Below are 17,930 nucleotides of genomic sequence, written 5' to 3' on the forward strand. Positions count from 1 at the left end.
AATCTCATCATTGGCTGGGTGCATGGATCTGGCAAGATAATAATACTTAAACTCAGGCATTTTCATTTGAAAATATCTAAAACATTCTCAAATTCTAAGTAAACTGAAGGGAGATTATGCACAGCTTCATCAGGATTCCAACATCACCAGGACCCAGTTTCTACCTCTCAGATACATCCGTATGGCTACATATGGTGGGTGGCAAGATGACAGGAGTAGCTCCAGCCTGTGATTCCCAACTAAAGGCCAAGAGAAAGGGCAACCGTGTCTGTGGCAGAACTTTCCATACACACGTATTTGATTCTGATTGGCTCAAAGGTATTCACAGTGGCCAGGCATCTGGGGACTCTGCGTCTGTCAGAACACACGTGCTGAATTTTGGACGAGGCAGGAATTCTGTGTACACTTTTTTTCCAGAATTTCAGGAAATAGACTCTGATGGCAGAAAAAACAGATACCCTCTACAGAGGTTTAGAGATAACCTATGTAGGGACAGGGTGGTGAATACGAGGGCTTCATTGATAATTTTTTCAATGTCTACAGTTTCAACATTTTAGATAAAAAGTGAAAATATCACTTTCTTATTTTATTTCTTATTCATAGATAGAACCTTCATCCATCAAATTTTGCTCCCCATAGGTGGCCTTCAGACACTTCTTCCACAAGGAAATTGGGCAGCTTCCTGAAATGAACAACACGTAAAGCCATGGGAATTATGGATCAGCTCCCAGACCTTCCGCTTCATGGCTGCAAGCCTTTGTGAAAGTTTCTGACCTCTTTATGCTTCAGGAATCTTAGCAATGAAACAAGGATAATGGCACTTACTGTGATGATCACGGTAAGGAGTAGAGATACAGATTAAAAGATCCTACAACAGCATCTACTACAGACTAGATGCTCAATAAATGATTCTGATTATGTAGCTAGGTCAAGGTCTTGAGATCTATTTCTTGGGGCTTCCTGTCCCACTATCACCACCATATCCCATCCAAATGTCAATATTCAAAATGACCTTCATCTTTCACAATTTTGAAGAAGTCGGTGGTCTAAAAAGATCTAGAGGCACAGCAAAACAGTTTGTAGATCATTTGAAGGGGCACTGCTGTGCAAAGAAGGGTTTCCATCATAGGACAAATGTCTGTTACTCTCAGTACTGAAAATTTTTCTAAAGTACTGAAACTCACTTAAGAATTTCAGAGAAAGAACCAAATTAGAGTGCTTTATGAAGGGAAGGCTCTGTCAGGAAGTTGGCTCACTAAAAACTAGCTGTTTCTTATTTATCAGCAAATGACCAGCTGTAACAGGTCAGCCTAAAAACCCTTGCTATTTGACCTCATCAGCAAGCATCCCGCAATAGGTCACCATTGCTTAATTAGACAAGGGAGTTTTCAAATGTAATCTCTTTGCACTCAGCAGGCCCTGGGTCAAATAGAATCTGACTAACCTGCAGCTTGTGTTTACACAGCTTCCAACAGTTCAAAAAGCCAAGGGAAGATCAGAAGCTTATCTTCCAGCCAACTGGGGTGGGTTGGGGGCAGGGGTGGGGAGTTGGTGGAATTTGACAGAAGCTTGTAATCAGCCACATTGGAGGATGAGGGGAAGGCCTGTCATCTGTTTTGAAACGTGTTACAAGATGTTACATTTCTGGAAACCTGGGTGCAGAAAAAGGTGGGCAGATTCCGTTCTAGTGGTTTAATTAAGAAGGAAAGTAAAGATCTAACGTTAAGTTCAGCCCTGTTGTCTGGAGCTCCTCTCTCGGGAAGCAGGGGGAGGCTGGGGGAGAGGACAAGGGCACTGGGATGTGCCGGCCAGCGCGTGGCAGCTGTTCACGGTGAATCCTATTCTAGCTCATGGCCATGTGTTCCAGCCCTTTTGGAAAATTACCTCCAAATAACAGATCACGAAAGAGCAACTCCAACAAGCCCTATAATTTAGTCCCCAGAGGAAATTCTTCATTCATCAAGTGTACAGGAGGCTAAATTAGTTCTATACCCAAGTGGGCCCTGGTTGGCAATTTTATGTGAGGGTAAACCCTACCTTGGGGAGGAGTCCAGCCAGAAGGGCTGGTGGCCAAGTGCTGCCTGGTGTCCAGCTGGGTCAGACCACATATTGCACCACAGACTGGGGAGAGTTCCTGGGGAGTATCTCTGGCACTCAGTCCCTGTCACTTTTTTTTTTTTTTTCCAGATGCACATTTCTGAGAGTTTGTGGGGACTGAGTGAATCTGCTTCATTTCAGCCCGAAGTTGCTGGAGGGTCCTTCGTCAGGAGACAGTATATATAGACTTGCCAGAAATGCAACAATTATTCAGTCTCTTTCTCAGTATTAAGCCAACGTACAAAATAATTACAAATCTGCTTCTATAGTACGCACAGATGTTGCTGCTGTTGTCGTTGTTGATTTGTTCATTTGTTTTTGTTCATCTTCCATGAATCTATTCACAGCCTGGAAGCCAGCTCCACTGTTGGTGGCCATTAAAACCTAAACAAAACGAAAATTCCTTAGAAGACAGTTAAAGGATGGGTATGTTTAAGAGTATGTCTCTTTTTCCCTTAGTCAAATCTTTATTTTTGTAAACTTTGTCTTCTCTTAATTGAGAGGTAGTTGAATTCCTCAGGTGTACCAAACATTTCAAGGTCTATAAATAAGCCAGAAGTTTTCTTCATGCATAATCAACATGTTGCCTAGAACAAGATATTTTTTAACATTCCCTACATTTTAAGAAAAGTGATGTTGCTAAACTTGGGCTACATTCTGAAGCTAAAAACCTTGTTCCTCTTCTTAGAAAACTTATTCACTGTCTCCATCTAGGAATCTGGATAAAATTACTTGCTTCTCCTCTTTGCTATCTTTTTAGTAATCTAAAAAAAATACCAGCCTCATTTGTATTTATGAGACTTCTTTATACTTAAGATTTTATGAGCAGCCACTCTCTGTAAATCAAAAGTTTGCTTTGTGAATTCACTGAATGCCACAGGCAGGGTATGTTTGGAAAGAAGATTTGTTAATTTGTGGAGAAAATGATCCTGTAGAAATAGAATAAAGATGCTTTCATGAATAGTAGAACAAGAATTCAAAATTAAAATTAAAATTAAAATGCTACATTATATATTTTATATATGTATATATAAAACTAAGTTCAAATAAGACTATGCAAATAGAGTTGATTGAATTGCACAGTTTTGTCAACTTGTTTATTTTCTGTTTTCTATTTCCAGGTGCCCATAGAGACTGACACAAGCATTACATCTCTAAATTTGTATTCATTGAATGTACAAAAGAAGGCAGCCATTAAAAGTACAGAAGTCCCTCTTCTGCAAAAAACAAAATGAAACAAAATTCTAAGGAAATTCTTTCAAAATGATGAAATGCATTTACTGTTAATTGGGTAGACTAATAGAAGTGGTTATATATATAATATATATTTATTTTAGATATATATATATATACTTTGAATACACTTTCATTCAAGGTATTTATGTCAAATGAAACATTTCTTTAATCAAAGACAAACCTGCCTACTTAATTTCCAATTTTTTCCCCCTTAGAATTGAGTGGGCAAGAAAAGGATTCAGGACTTACTAGAAAACATGCGTGGTCAGAGTAGAAGAGTAGAAGAGGGAATAAACATGAAATCATTGCTTATTCACCTGGGTGCTATGAGTTTAGTATATATTTGACAATTTGATTTGCCTTTTTTTTTTTGAGACGCAGTCTCGCTCTGTCGCCAGGCTGGAGTGCAGTGGCACTATCTCGGCTGACTGCAACCTCTGCCTTCCAGGTTCAAGCGATTCTCCTGCCTCAGCCTCCCGAGTAGCTGGGACTACAGGAGTGCGCCATAATGCCCAGCTAATTTTTTGTACTTTTAGTAGAGACGGGGTTTCATCATGGTGGCCAGGATGGCCTTGATCTCTTGACCTCGTGATCCACCCACCTCGGCCTCCCAAAGTGCTGGGATTACAGGCGTGAGCCACCATGCCCAGCCATAAATTTGCCATTTAATAGCAAGCAGAGGCAGGGGTGCTGATTAAGTTTGTGGGACAAGCCAAGAAGGTTGGAGGCTTGCTCACCTCACAATCATTTAAACTCAGACTAAAAAACTAGAACATAACTTGTAAGTGATCTTGGCTCATATTTGTAGAGACTGTAAGCCCCAGGCAGATAGGGCCAGGGTTACTATAGAAACACAGATACTGAGTATGTCTAACAGAGAGTGAAAGTTCGGATTAAACCAAAGTCTTCATCCTCCTCTAACTGGTGCATCACCCTTCCTCAAGTTAGACATTTGGCACTGCACAAATTCATTGCACATTTTTAATTTTTTGGCATGAGGTCTCCTCTAAGAAAAAGCTCATCAGGTTGTGATGAAGAGATGGAAGATGTTGAAGCATGATGTCTTCAAACTGCTCAGAGAAACTTGTGGATGTGAAAACAAGTCAAAACTATCTCAATATAATTGCTACTTCTGTTTTTACTAACTCACAAATAATAACATGGGGTGTGTTATAGACCCAGGCACTCTTGTATTTGCTGGTACTATGCTAGAGAATGAGACAGAACACTTGGGGTGTTCCTTCAAGTGGGTTGGAGTTTGCAAGGGTTGTGAGGAATAGATAGTAAACAAAAAAATGACAAACCAACAGGATAAAATTATTTAGTAATATGCACTATTAGGAACAGAGTGTTGGGCCAGAAAGTGACTTGATGACTGCTATGGATGGGTGGTCATAGAAGGCCTCTCTTGGGAGGCAACATTTAAACTGAGACCTAAATGACAAGAAGCTGTGAGCCATGGGAACAGCTGGGGAAAGATGGCTGGTGAAGAAAATAGTAAGTGCAAAGGCTTAAAGGCAGGAATGTGCTGGGTATATTCTGGGAATAAAAAGCATGCCAGTGGGGGTTCATGCCTAGTAAGAAAGGAGAAATGGCAACAGGTGAAGTCAAGGAGAGAGGCAAGGGCGGGATTTTGCACAGCCTTGTCAGCTTAGGTAAAGGCTTTGATTCAAGTTCAATGGTGAAGAACTGGAACGTTTTTATTTGGGAAATACATGATATGATTTATAATACTACAAAATCACTCAGGTTGCTTTTCCAGAATGTGCTGAAGGAGCATGTGGTAAAGTAGAAGAGGAGGCTCTTACAGTGTGATATAGGCAAGTAAACATGACAACTTGTATAGGAAACATGGCAGTGGAAATAAGTCAATATATGCAGCATATATTTTATTTCACTAAAAAAGTTGACTGTTGATTAAGTAAAATGTCACACATGAGCACATGAGTGGAAGGGGCATTCAAAGGTTTATGGTTTGAGGAGGACTGCTTTGGTTCTTTTCTACCTAATCTATTCTGCCAATTTTACCAACTGACAGTAGAAAAGTTACCAAATTGCACTCATGGAGCTTTTCTCTTAGTGTTTACCGGTTTGTATTTCTACAGGATTTCACATCACATAACATATTTCAAATAAGAATGGTATATTCTTCTTAGGACAAAAAAAGACATGATTTGTGTGGCTGTTGTAAATGTTCAAATAAAAGATTGGCAGTTGTCACAAGACACAAGGAAATTCATCTCCCCATACGTTCCTTTTAATGACATCATGTTGAGCAGGAAGGAAACCACAATGCCACTCCCTCTGTCCATAACTTGTGAAAATTGGAAAATGGTCTTCACATAGAGTTGATGAGCACTGAGCAGAGGGGGCATGACATAGGAACCAGTTATGTGACATAAATTTATAAATGTACCCATGAGAACCAGTTATGGATCCATGGTCTTGAGAAATCTTGAGTCTCATGGACTTTGTGGATGAGAAGGTGCTCTGCCACCCTGTAAAACTACATGTTTCCAAATGCTTTATTGGTTGCCTGGCCATGTGGCAAACTCTCTAGAACAAGGTTGTCTAGTACAAACATAAGGTGAACTACATATGTAAATTTGCATTTTCTAGTAGTCATTAAAATTTTTTAAAAAGTAAAAATAATTTCAATAACATATTGAACCCAGTCTGTACACAATACACTTATTTCAACAGGGAATCAATATGCAAATTTATAATGACATATTTTACATTATGTTTTCATGCTAAATCTTGGAAATGTGGTATGTACTTACAGCACATGGAAGTTAGACTAATAGTATTTCAAGTGCTCAATATTCACATGTGGCTAATGGCTACTGCATTAGACATCACAAATGTATAGTGCAAGTGTGTGTGTGTGTCTGTATGCACACTAACATAGCATGTCCTCGAATAATATGTTGTTCAATGTCATTTTGTTATAACATTGATGAGTGAAAAAAGTGATTTCCAGGTGGGGCCACTGTCTCTGTGGCGTTTGCCACACTCTCCCTATGTCTTCGTGGATTTGCTCCAGCTCCTCTGGTTTCTTCCCACATCTCAAAGATGTGCTAATGAGGTGAACTGGTGTGTCTAAATGGTCCCAGTCTATGTGAGCATGGGTGTGTGAGTGAATGCTGCAATGGAATGGCATCCTGCTCGGGGCTGGTATCTACCTTAGGCTCTGGCCACCCATGACCCTGAACTACAAAAAATAGGTAAATAATTATTTTACTCGTTTTTATTAATCTTTCTTACATGTATATCCAGCTAACATGTATTTCAATGTTTAATATTAGAAGTGTTTTGGGACATCATTTAGATGTTTGGTAATGTTTTTGTGACCAGAAATATGCCACAGGAAGTTAACTCTTGTTTCTATCAATTAGCCTGTGGTAAAATTGTTTTCATTGTAAGTTCTTTTACTACAAGTGGAAGTTTGCAAACACCTATCAAGGAAGTTAAGTGAGGACTTACTGCGTATGTGTGTGTGTCATGTTGGCAATAATTTGCTCTCAAATGTTCAAAAAGAAAATAATGGGGCCGGGCGAGGTGGCTCATGCCTATAATCCCAGCACATTGGGAGGCCAAGATGGACGGATCATGAGGTCAAGAGATCAACACCATACTGGCCAACATGGTGAAACCCCATCTCTACTAAAAATACAAAAATTAGCTGGGTGTAGTGGCATGTGCCTGTAATCCCAGCTACTCAGGAGGCTGAGGCAGAAGAATCGCTTGAACCCGGAGGCGGAGTTTGCAGTGAGCTGAGATTGCGCCACTGCACTCCAGCCTGGGTGACATAGCAAGACTCCGTCTCAAAAAAAAAAAAAAAAAAAAAAAAAGAAAAGAAAAGAAAAGAAAAAAGAATAAAAAAGAAAATAATGGATGTCAAATTACAGACATGGCCCGCTGGTGGTTCATAAATAGAAAGTTAATAACTGCCCAAAATACCTGTAGCATAAATCTGGCAGCCTTGACCTTTGAGAAACTAGAACCACATTTTAAAGACCTGTGACTTTGTTTGAGCTGTTTTTTGCACATTAACTCTTTGCTTTATTACACTTAGAAACAAAAGGAGGAAAAAAATTAAAAGCTGTGGTTTTTTAATTCAATTTTTTGGTTTGTTTATTTTGCTTTTATAGTTAGTCAAAAGGCTGTAAAGGGACAATTACATTATTTCCAAAGTATGTTTCAGAGCACTTGACTGTCCATGCATGACCTTGCCATTCTACGTTTACATGATGACAATGATAAACAGTTCTCAATAAGAGAATCTGTATGTGAGATTGCGGCTGGGTGCCAAGGGAAGCATTTTGGTATTGTTGAGATTCAGATAAGTAAACCTTGGTCAGGAAGTATACACCAGATATGACACACACCTGAACAGCACAGGGCTCCTAGCACCAGCCTCTGAATCTACCTGAATAGCACAGGCATTCCAACACCAGGCTCTGAATTCACATCAATAGTCATTGTTATACTGCTTGTCCTGGGATGGAAATGGAAACTGTATTAGTCCATTTTCACACTGCTATGAAGACATACCAGAGACTGGGTAATTTATAAAAAAAAGAGGTTTAATTGACTCACAGTTGCACATGGCTGGGGAGGCCTCAGGAAGCTTCCGATCATGGCAGAAGGCAAAACAGACATATCACACGTGGCAGCAGGCAAGAGAAGTGCCAAGCAAAGGGGGAAAAGTCCCTTGTAAAACCATTGGATCTCATGAGAACTCACTACCAGGAGAACAGCATGGGGGTAACCGTGCCCTGGATTCAATTACCTCACACTGGGTCCCTCCCACAACACATGGGGATTATGGGAACTACAACTCAAGATGAGATTTGGTGGGGACATAGCCAAACCATATCAGGAAGCAACATCTTCGAAGGCTGAGAGGCTTTGTAAACCTCTCACGCAAAGTGACATAAATTGATTATGCCAATGTAATTATTATCCCAAAGTTTTGACAATTATGACTTATTGAAACTGCAGTAATTGTTGCCAACTATGGATAGATTTAAGCGATAAGAAAACACATAGAATCTTCTGACCTAACTAACCCTGAAAAGACAGAAAAAGAATGGTGTCATAGGAATAGAAACTCCCTCAGGGTGGAGGAATAATTCACCCCTATTTCCAATGACAAACAGAATTTTCAGATTGGAGAGCTTTTTCCCCCTGTAACATGATAGATAAAATGCATTTTCTCAGAGCACAGCTAAAGAGTTCACATTTTCCAGGGTCTGGAAGACTCTTATAGGGTAATAGCAGTGACTGAAAATAAGTCAGAAGCAAGTTTTTTGGCATCCTCACACTGGCAGGTTAATAGGTTAATATTTAAATAGTAAGGATATCAAGATTGGGGCTGTTGTTTTTTTCCAATCAAAGCAACATTCTATGCTAAGTGAATGAATGAATGAGTGAGTGAATGAATACATATATACATAACTAGCATTTAAGATTAGGTACTAGCCATGATTTTAGAGTTCTTTATTTCACTGTACATGCATTTCACAAGGAATGGAAATTTGCAGAGATAAAAGCACAACATGGTAGTTAACTTACCTGGCTGGGGAGAGATTACAGTCCACCCATAATCTTAGAAACCATACTTACTTCATGGTTTACAGGCTACAGGGTGCTTTCTCTACTCATTGTCATGCCTCTGTAGGTGGTCATATCTGCATGCATCCTCTTTAGGTGGTCATATCTGCATGCATCCTCTTTAGGTGGTCATATCTGCATGCATCCTCTTTAGGTGGTCATATCTGCATGCATCCTCTTTAGGTGGTCATATCTGCATGCATGGTGGGTTGGGCTGAAGATTTCCTTCTTCTGCCAAACTTCATTCCCGTGAAGGTAGGTGTTGGAGAACTGAATGCAGGCGACCAGCTTCTGAAGCATGCAGACAAGTAAGGGACCACATTCAGCCTTGATACAGAGAGAAGGCAGTGCATCCAGGGAAACCTTCCACTCTGCCTGGAGAGCAGAGTGGAAGGGGAGTGGAAGGGAGCACACAGTCATGAGCCTAGCCAGTAGCACAGTAACTTTTTCTAATTGCTAGATTTAAGAATTGGTTTCATAAGAAAAAGCTTGATACATTGAAGAATATTTTCAGTGAAGGAAAAAAGAGGTAGGAGTAAAGTTTAAATACAGTGGCAAGTTTTGTTTGACTTTTACCACCTGAGGCAACAATCTACCATCTCTAAAATAATAAGCACGAAATAAAAGCATCTTCATTCGCAAGTACTCTTTACTATGCATAACTAAATATGCATGGTCTAGAATGTGACCTTGTATCAGGGCATTGCTTTAGGGAGAAGGAGAATTTGCATTTATAAAGAAGTAAGATGAATCTGATTTCACCCTTTCTCCTTTATTCTTTTCCCTGGAATATCAGTGGTAATAACATCATCATTGACTTCGAGGTCTCCAAGCTTGACAGGTCCTATTGATTGCCAATCAGTTCAGATTCCCTTGATCTCGTCTAAGTGATTATTCAGTCTTTATATATATACCCTTACTGTCTCTCAAAATAGAATTTTCCCCTCATGGAAGAATTCTATTCATTAGAAAGTTTTAACTTATATTGAGTCAAACTATTCTTACTTCCAGCCTACACTGACTGGCCTTAGTTCTTAGTAAATCATAGATAAAGATAATCCCCCATTCTGGGCTCTTGAAGATAGCTGTAGCAGGTGCAGAACAAGTTTATGAAATGACTTCTGCACTTAGAAAGATGCAGTCGAAGAAGAAATAAAGAATTAACAATTAGTAAAAATTTAGCTACTGAAAGGAGCCCATATCTCAGTGTGCAATCAAACTGAGAATGCGTTAAGATTGGGAAAGACAGGGAAGATTGCAGGGAGGAGGACAAGCCTAGATAAGCAGAAGTAAGTAGGGGACCTCCCCAGACACAGCAGGAGGAAGTGCAGGCAAGACAATTGCATGGATTTGGATAAACTGCAGGTCAAACACAAAAGAACCCTTCGCAGACACCTGCGATACAGGTAAAGTGTTTGTCCCCAGCAGAGTGCTAAGCACTGCATTTTAAATATCTGATAGGTCTAAATGATTTTAGGAATGATGTTTCTTGAAAAATACCAATTTAATACAAGTACTGTATATTTAATTTGATTTTTCAGCTAGGATTATGCTGGCCTTGGACAGCTGTATAACTCATACATTAATCTACATCCAATTTCAAATTTCTACATACAACTGCAAAACTTCAGTTTTTGGCCTTTTCTTATCCAAAGCACATATTTCAAATGTAGTTTACAATTTTATTCCTTCAAAACCTATTAGCAGTAAGATACCTTAAGTCATCATTTTACTACAAACTTTGTGGAATGATGTTCACCAGAGCTACATGGGGTAAAGAAGTTGAGCCAACCTGCTCTTGATTTAAAAGGAAGTCTTGCTTTACCCTCTACTTGAAATGACAGTAGCCATAATAATCACAGATATTACTATTGATGCATTTTCTACTATGTCCAAAAGGGTATCAAGCGTCTCTCTAAAAATTTATTTTTCTGATCTCCCATCTGTTCACGCAAAGTCAAGTGGCTAATAACATGTTGAGAAGGTTGGCAGATATACAGATGCTTACATTAAGGAAATAGTGCAAAATTGATATAAAAGTTTTGGACCTTACAGAATTATTTTGTGTAAGTGTGCAGGCCCAGGATTAGCCTTAGCTTTGAATCTTAGTATTGCTATTAATTAGGTTATATGAACTTGGAAAGACCACTTAAAGGACAGTTTACTCATCTATAAACTGCAAATAATTATAGAAAACATTAAATTACAAATTTTGTATAGGAAAGGAGCTTCCAGAGTGTCTGGCACTTTGCAGCAATTCCCCAAAACTCTTGGGTCCTTTATTAATTCCCTTATATATCTCCACTAATGTAAATAAAATGGATATCCAGTTCTTTTGAAATTAAACAGAAGAAGTAGAAATTATGGTTTATGCAAATACTATATAAAAAATCAAAATGTATGTTCACTATATAGTTTGCTTCCAATTTCCTATCAAAGAACTAAGCCATATGAGCTTCCTTTAGTCTTTTAAGCAGGGACACTACATAATCTGTTATAATATTTATATTTAGACCTGAGAATAAAATCCTGAATGTCTTCTTAGTAGAATTTTGAGCAATCTACTGGTGGCATGTGAGGAAAGTCTGACATTCAGTTTCTCATGTGGGCAAGGTTGCTTGAGAATTTCTAAGAAAACATTGTATTGTCCAAAAACAAAGATTTAAATCCTATTTACTTTCTTCAAGTCATATTTTCCTCACAAATGCTAATAAATATATTTTGCCCCAATAGATAATACGTAATCTGTTGTTCCACTTACAATCCAATCCTAAAGATAATTTTACTCTTCTATTCATTATTCCAAAAATTTCAGAGAATTGTCACCTTATAATCTTAAATTACCTACTCTTCAGAAATGATTCTCAATGGCTTTATCTGTATTTCTTTCATTATCCATTGAACATCTCTATTATAAAACCGTATCAAACACCTTACATCCAACAAAGCTTTCAGAACACATTCATGAATAGCTTTCAGGTTGCTTTACAATTCAAAACATAATTTACAGAATTGATTGTTTTAGAAATTGTACTTGGTCTTAATCTTCATGTAAATATGCATACATGTACAAACATTCACATTCAACTTTCCATAAATCTATTGGAATTCGAAATATTTTGCTTCTATACATTCAAAATTACATGAGTTTACAAATTAAGTAGGAAATTACACAGATCATCTATAAAACCTCTGAGACCTTTAATTTGTGTAGCCTTCTAAGTCATCAAAAGTTAGCTCTTGAAACTTAAATAACTTTTTAAAAGTTTCTTTAAAGTTAAGTGAAAGAAGTTAAAGCAGTGTCTGTCATTTCTTTCTGTCCTGGTCTAATGTAGCCTTTTGAGTTGTAGGACCAGGCTTTTGAGTGACAATGTGCATAAAATACTCCAGAAATCTTTCCAACAAATGATTCCTTGTTCACAACTTCAAAAAGTTGGGCGTGAACTTTATCTCAGTCAGGCTGACAATGATAAGATTTTAAAACAGAGGGAACATAGACCACCCACAGCCCTGCTGTCTCAAAAGCAGACCCATTATCTGCTTTTGATCAAATGCCACTATCACAATGCAAGTAGCATCTCCAAACTGACTGTCCTTTTGAATGACAGGCCTTCATGGAGTGTTATCTAATTGTCTAAGAACAGGAGGGAGAGGAAGGCACATGCTCATTTTCATTTGAATTGCAGTTCTCACCATTGAGCCTGGAGAAGGTGAAGGGGAATACCAGTTTACTCAAATGGCGTTTTCTTGGAGTCAGTGTGCCCCTAGTGGTATATCTTCTGTGATTTTTTTTTTCTTTTAAATATTGCCTGAGAGATAGTACATCAAGGACTTCCCTATAGAAAGCCATGCAGGAGCTGAAGAGACGTGTCTACATGTATATGAATACTGCCAAATGTGACCAAGCGGCAACTGACAGCAGAGGATGTGAATCACTGACCTTGTTGGTTTCTATTTTGCCCACAGAGCAAAAGTATCAAAAAAAACCTGCAAAAACAATCAATAAATAACCTATTATTCATGTCTGGGAACTTACTTTCTAGTTGCCCTCATCTCTCCTATCTTTATTATGAATGAGTAAAATGGTAAAAAAATACTCCAAATGTCTCATATCCATTGAAGTCAGATGTTAAATTATTTTAGTCTCATAGCATGTTACAAGGAAGTCACCAAAAAGAACATGCTGGCGTTGAGAAGAGAAATGAGAAGTCTAGGAACATACCAGTTTCTAGTGATAATCCTACAAGTTGGGGATATGTTATGCCTCAGCAAGTCACACATTTTTTTTTAATCATATGACACTCCCCTTCGCCACTGTTCACTTTGCTGGAAGGACACAAACTTTGTGGTTACTAAATGGCACTTTCTTACTTTTATTAATATATTTAATTGTTGATAGAGCATGATGAAACCTTTCTCATCTAATCCTTCAGAAGTATCTAAAGTATTCAAAGATTTAATAAAACACAGCCAAAATACTCATACATCCAACAAAAGTAATCCAGAAAATTACACTGGCACCTTCTCAGTCAGAATAATATTCAGATTTATTATTACATGGCCATGTTGTGTCTGTGCTCAAATGTTTCAGAATTTACCATCTCAGCATTTAGATTTGGCATTTAGATACTATTTTTACCTTCCCCAAGTTTCCTGGATGATAGTTCTTACAGTCTTCAGTTAGTCATCGCCTACACTCTACTAATTATCAGATGCTGGAATAATGACAATGATTGAGATCATCATGAATTTCTGAGGCTGGTCTTGTATTTATCAATAGGGTAGTTATCCTTTTATGAGTCACTACAAACTACTTCTTGCATTTGATGCAGGGAGTCCAGAAAGAGACTTCAGAGCAGCCACTTTTGAGTTACCAAGTTACCGACATGGGAAGTGGAAAGTTTGTGTGTTGTTTTGAGAGCTGTTTTGACCATGTCACTCATTTGGAGCTCATTTCCCACATAGATTACAAGTCTATTCTATCCTCCTAAACTAATTGGTTAAAATTAAGGTGGTTAATTCTCTAATTAACTTACCATATGAGGGAGTCATCATTTGCAAGATCTTTGGAAGTCCCATGTTAAACTCCACCGAAAGCCAGTTTCCATCTAAAGCCCAAGACCAATTTAGGAGTCATCTAAACAGTTTGCCAATCACCCAGAGTGATGATGAGAGTTTAGTACTATTATTCTCTTCATCCAGCATCACCAGGTGTAGGTACAAATGCCAGCATTTACATCTATCCAGACCCCAGACTGCAAAGACCACATCTCTCTTCTTTTCTTTTCTCTTCCTTTCTCCTCTTCTCTTCTCTTCGTCTCCCTCTCTCTCTTCCTCCCTCCCTCCCTTCCTCCTTCCTTCCTTCCTTCCTCCCTTCCTTCCTTCCTCCCTTTCTTCCTTCTTTCCTTCCTTCCTTCCTTCTTTCCTTCCTTCCTTATTTTTTCTCTTTTTTGGTGACTCTGGTGGGACATGAACCGTATTTCCTTTTTAATCTGAGCTTCCTTTTACTCTCTGGAAATAAGCCAGCCACTTTTTATGGGCTGTTATTGCAGTGCACAGATTTATAAATGCCCAGGAGTCAAAGCATGTATCCTGAATGACAATGACATTCATGGCACTGTGCATGAGGCTGGTGACTGCCGAACCCTCACACTTCTATTTCACCAAGACAAAAATGCTATTGTTCCAAAGACAAAGGGATGGAGAATCATTGAGAAAAAGAACATTAGGTTACAGAGGGAGCTCCATGCCACTATTAAAGAAATTATAAAAAGAACAATATTGTTCTAAGAAACATAAGTACAAGTTATTGATGTCGAACTAAGTGCAACTGAAGGAGAGAAAATGAGTCATTCAAATGCCAAAGAATGGTCATCCCCACCTGTAAGTGAATGGCTAGGAACTACCACCATGAAATGGATTTAACCACATGCATCTTGTGTTTTTGTGACACTCTTTGGTCTCATCATGTTACAAACTACATGTTATAAGTTACAGGAATTAATAGAAAAATTTTACAGTCATAGATGTTGTTCTGTACTTACTGTGTAGAAAACAACTCATATAAAAAGGCTTCCTTTCCAGGCCAGCTGCGGTGGCCCATGCCTGTAATCCTAGCACTTTGGAAGGCTAAGGCAGATGGATTGCTTGAGCCCAGGAGTTCAAGACCAGCTTGGGCAACATGGTGAAACTGTATCTCTACTAAAAATACAAAAAATTAGCCAAGCTGCTGTGCACCTGTAGTCCTAACTACTAGGCAGGCTGAGATGGGAGGATCTCCTAAACCTGGGAGGCAGGGGTAACAGTGAGCTGAGATCCTGTTGCTGCACTCCAGCCTGGGTGACAGAGTGAGACTCTGTCTGAAAAAAAAAAAAAAAAAGAAGAAGTAGGCTTCTTTCCATAATTTAAAGATTCAGAGTAAGGAAGAAAATACACACACACACATACCACACAAAAACACACACACAGGCACACATACTCACATACTATATTACAAATTAAGGCTCAGAATATTAAAATTAGCAATTACAGTTAACTTTAAGATACCAAGATGTAGATCTGGCATTTCTACACTACTTCTCTATTATTATTTTCTAAATTATCATATTATTTTATATTACAATAATGTACTGTTTACATATTACTATATATTACAGTATAATAGAGTAAGTTATAGCATACTATATTGCTAAATCTATATTATTATATTGTATAGTATGTTTCTCTTACTGTATTCTGCTTCTTCTTCTATGTGAGTTAAAAGAACTTCAGAAGTTTGAGAGACTTTTCTAACACATAATTTACCAGATAATTTTATTCTGCTCAATGAAAAAGGCCAGTAGACACTGTAAAGCTAAAGGCACATTAAGGTGGGTTCAGGAAGAAACTTTTCTGACATCATTGCCAAAGCCAAAATATTATAATTCTCCCATCTCGTCCTTTTACTGGAGTCTTTATGACATTAACAGCTATTTAACATGTGACTTTTCTGTACCAGATGTTTGGATAACTACTGCTGGGTGAGTTCTAAATGTATGGCACCCGCCCCAAATTCACTCCTACAATACATAGAAAGGTCAGGTACCTTGAAAGTGCACATAAGTTAGCCTGGGTTGAGGAGCACCTAGGAATTGAGTTGAGTCTTAATAATTCGTAGATGTAAACTATTGTAACAGAAGGGGCTAGCATTTAATTCAAACTATATAATCACCAGTGCTATCGAATTGCAGACCACAGTAGGGAATTCCTATTGTATCAAAAATTAGTTTGAGTAAAGGGACAATCATATATCAAGTTCAGTTGGCAGTTTCACATTTAAGGCAACTATTATACACACTTCTCTCTCCTCCCTCCCAAAATCTCATAAGAAAAGAAAATGAATACATATATTTTAAGGCAGCTATGGAAAACTGAGATAATGAAGGATGTTCAGAAAGTCCAAAGCAGTTTAGAGCCAAAAGTGATGAGGAACTCACAGTACAACACATGCTTAGACAGAATTGTTTTTTTTAAACAGTGAAAGATCTTATCAGAATTTCATCTTAAGTTGATATTAAAGCTCCAAAAGCAGAACTTGATAAGGAGCAGTGGGGACTTTGGAGGACACTAGGGCAGTCTGGTCCCCAAGGTAGCTAAGGACTAAGGCATTTGTCCCCCAGCACAAGCTGAAAGATGGTCTTTCTGAATGAAGTTGGGGATCTTTTCAGTAGAAATTTCAAAGGTATGCTGGGGCTGAAAGAAGAGAAGCAGTAATTCAGACAAGTTTCTGTCACTGAGAAGGCCAAGGGGACTCTTCCCCTAATGTCTCATAAGGCAAGCTCTCCATCCACCCTAAGGGAAAGCCCAATTTGCTCCCCACCTGCTCCCTACCTCTCTCCCCTCCATCCCACTCGCACTCTCTACAGAGCCTGAGACCTTGTAATGACCCCAGAGTACAGAGTACATTTTTTTTTACATTTTTAAGTGTACCTACTTCAATTCCTGATATCAATCAGTCAAACCATTGTTAGCAAGTGTTACCTGATATGCCAAAATGCTCTGTTGAAGAAACCAGTATGCAAAGGAAACACCAACTGAACAAATGACCTAACTCAAGAAAAAGCAGATAAGCCAGAACATAGAGGATAATTATAAAATAAATGCAATTAGTCTCTTTAAATCTACAACAGTGCCCACCATGAAAATATTTAATAGTTTTGAGCATAAAGGCCAAGCATCTGTAATTAAATATGGTCTGCATGAATTTATAATGGGCATTAACATTTACATACAACATTCTTAGATCATCTTTAAAATCCTCCCAAGCTAAGGATCCATGATTCTATTTCAGGTACAAGTCCTGAGATTTATATTTCTCATTGGATACAAACAACTGCTGGTATTACACAAAGTAAGAAATGAAAATATTCTGAAATTCTGGGAAATCACAAGTGATTCTCCATGCCATTGAATGTTGAGCCCAAGCAGGGTTAAGAATCTGCAGTGTGGCAATTACCTTGCTGCAAACAGCACATGTGTTCAGTCTTTGCATCATTTATACTTGTCTCCGTTTGTGGTGTTATTGGCTGGGATGGCAGGGCCCTGGGATCCTGACATAGAAGTAAAGGAGAATGATATTTGAAAAACACACTTGGCCAGGAATTAGTATTCACCAGAGTGCTTGTGAGTACTCCCAGGAGAGTATCACACATAATGCATTATCTCAGCACTTGATTTATGCGGCTAAAGTATCTTTTAAACAATGCTACACTCTATAGTATGAAGATTTTATAGCTAAGTGGGGCAATTGTTAAAACAGTCAACATGGAGAAACTGTGAGAAAAGCCAGCTTCCAAATGGGGATTTTCATCTGTGCATTGTAGTCACTTTAATCCTCTAAGTATTTTCAGTTTCCTATGAAAAAATTGAAATTTCCTGAACAACCATATTGCCAAGAGTTATTATCCCTTTCACTTACCTTCAAAGAACCATTATCTACT

General features: G+C 38.3%; 1 long non-coding RNA gene across 1 annotated transcript in view; it reads right to left on the reverse strand.

Moving 5' to 3' along the window:
* Positions 1 to 565: 565 nt before the first annotated feature.
* Positions 566 to 17,930, reverse strand: part of LOC129474561 (uncharacterized) — a 315,006-nt gene continuing 297,641 nt past the window's right edge. The window contains exons 7-10 of the long non-coding RNA XR_010119433.1: positions 17,447 to 17,540; positions 7,725 to 9,243; positions 2,038 to 2,481; positions 566 to 682 (exon numbers count right to left, since the gene is read on the reverse strand). This is a non-coding gene — a long non-coding RNA (uncharacterized lncRNA). The remainder of the gene's footprint in view (positions 683 to 2,037; positions 2,482 to 7,724; positions 9,244 to 17,446; positions 17,541 to 17,930) is intronic.

This window comes from Symphalangus syndactylus, chromosome 24, assembly GCF_028878055.3.
Source record: "Symphalangus syndactylus isolate Jambi chromosome 24, NHGRI_mSymSyn1-v2.1_pri, whole genome shotgun sequence".
In the NCBI taxonomy this organism is placed as follows: Eukaryota; Metazoa; Chordata; class Mammalia; order Primates; family Hylobatidae; genus Symphalangus; species Symphalangus syndactylus.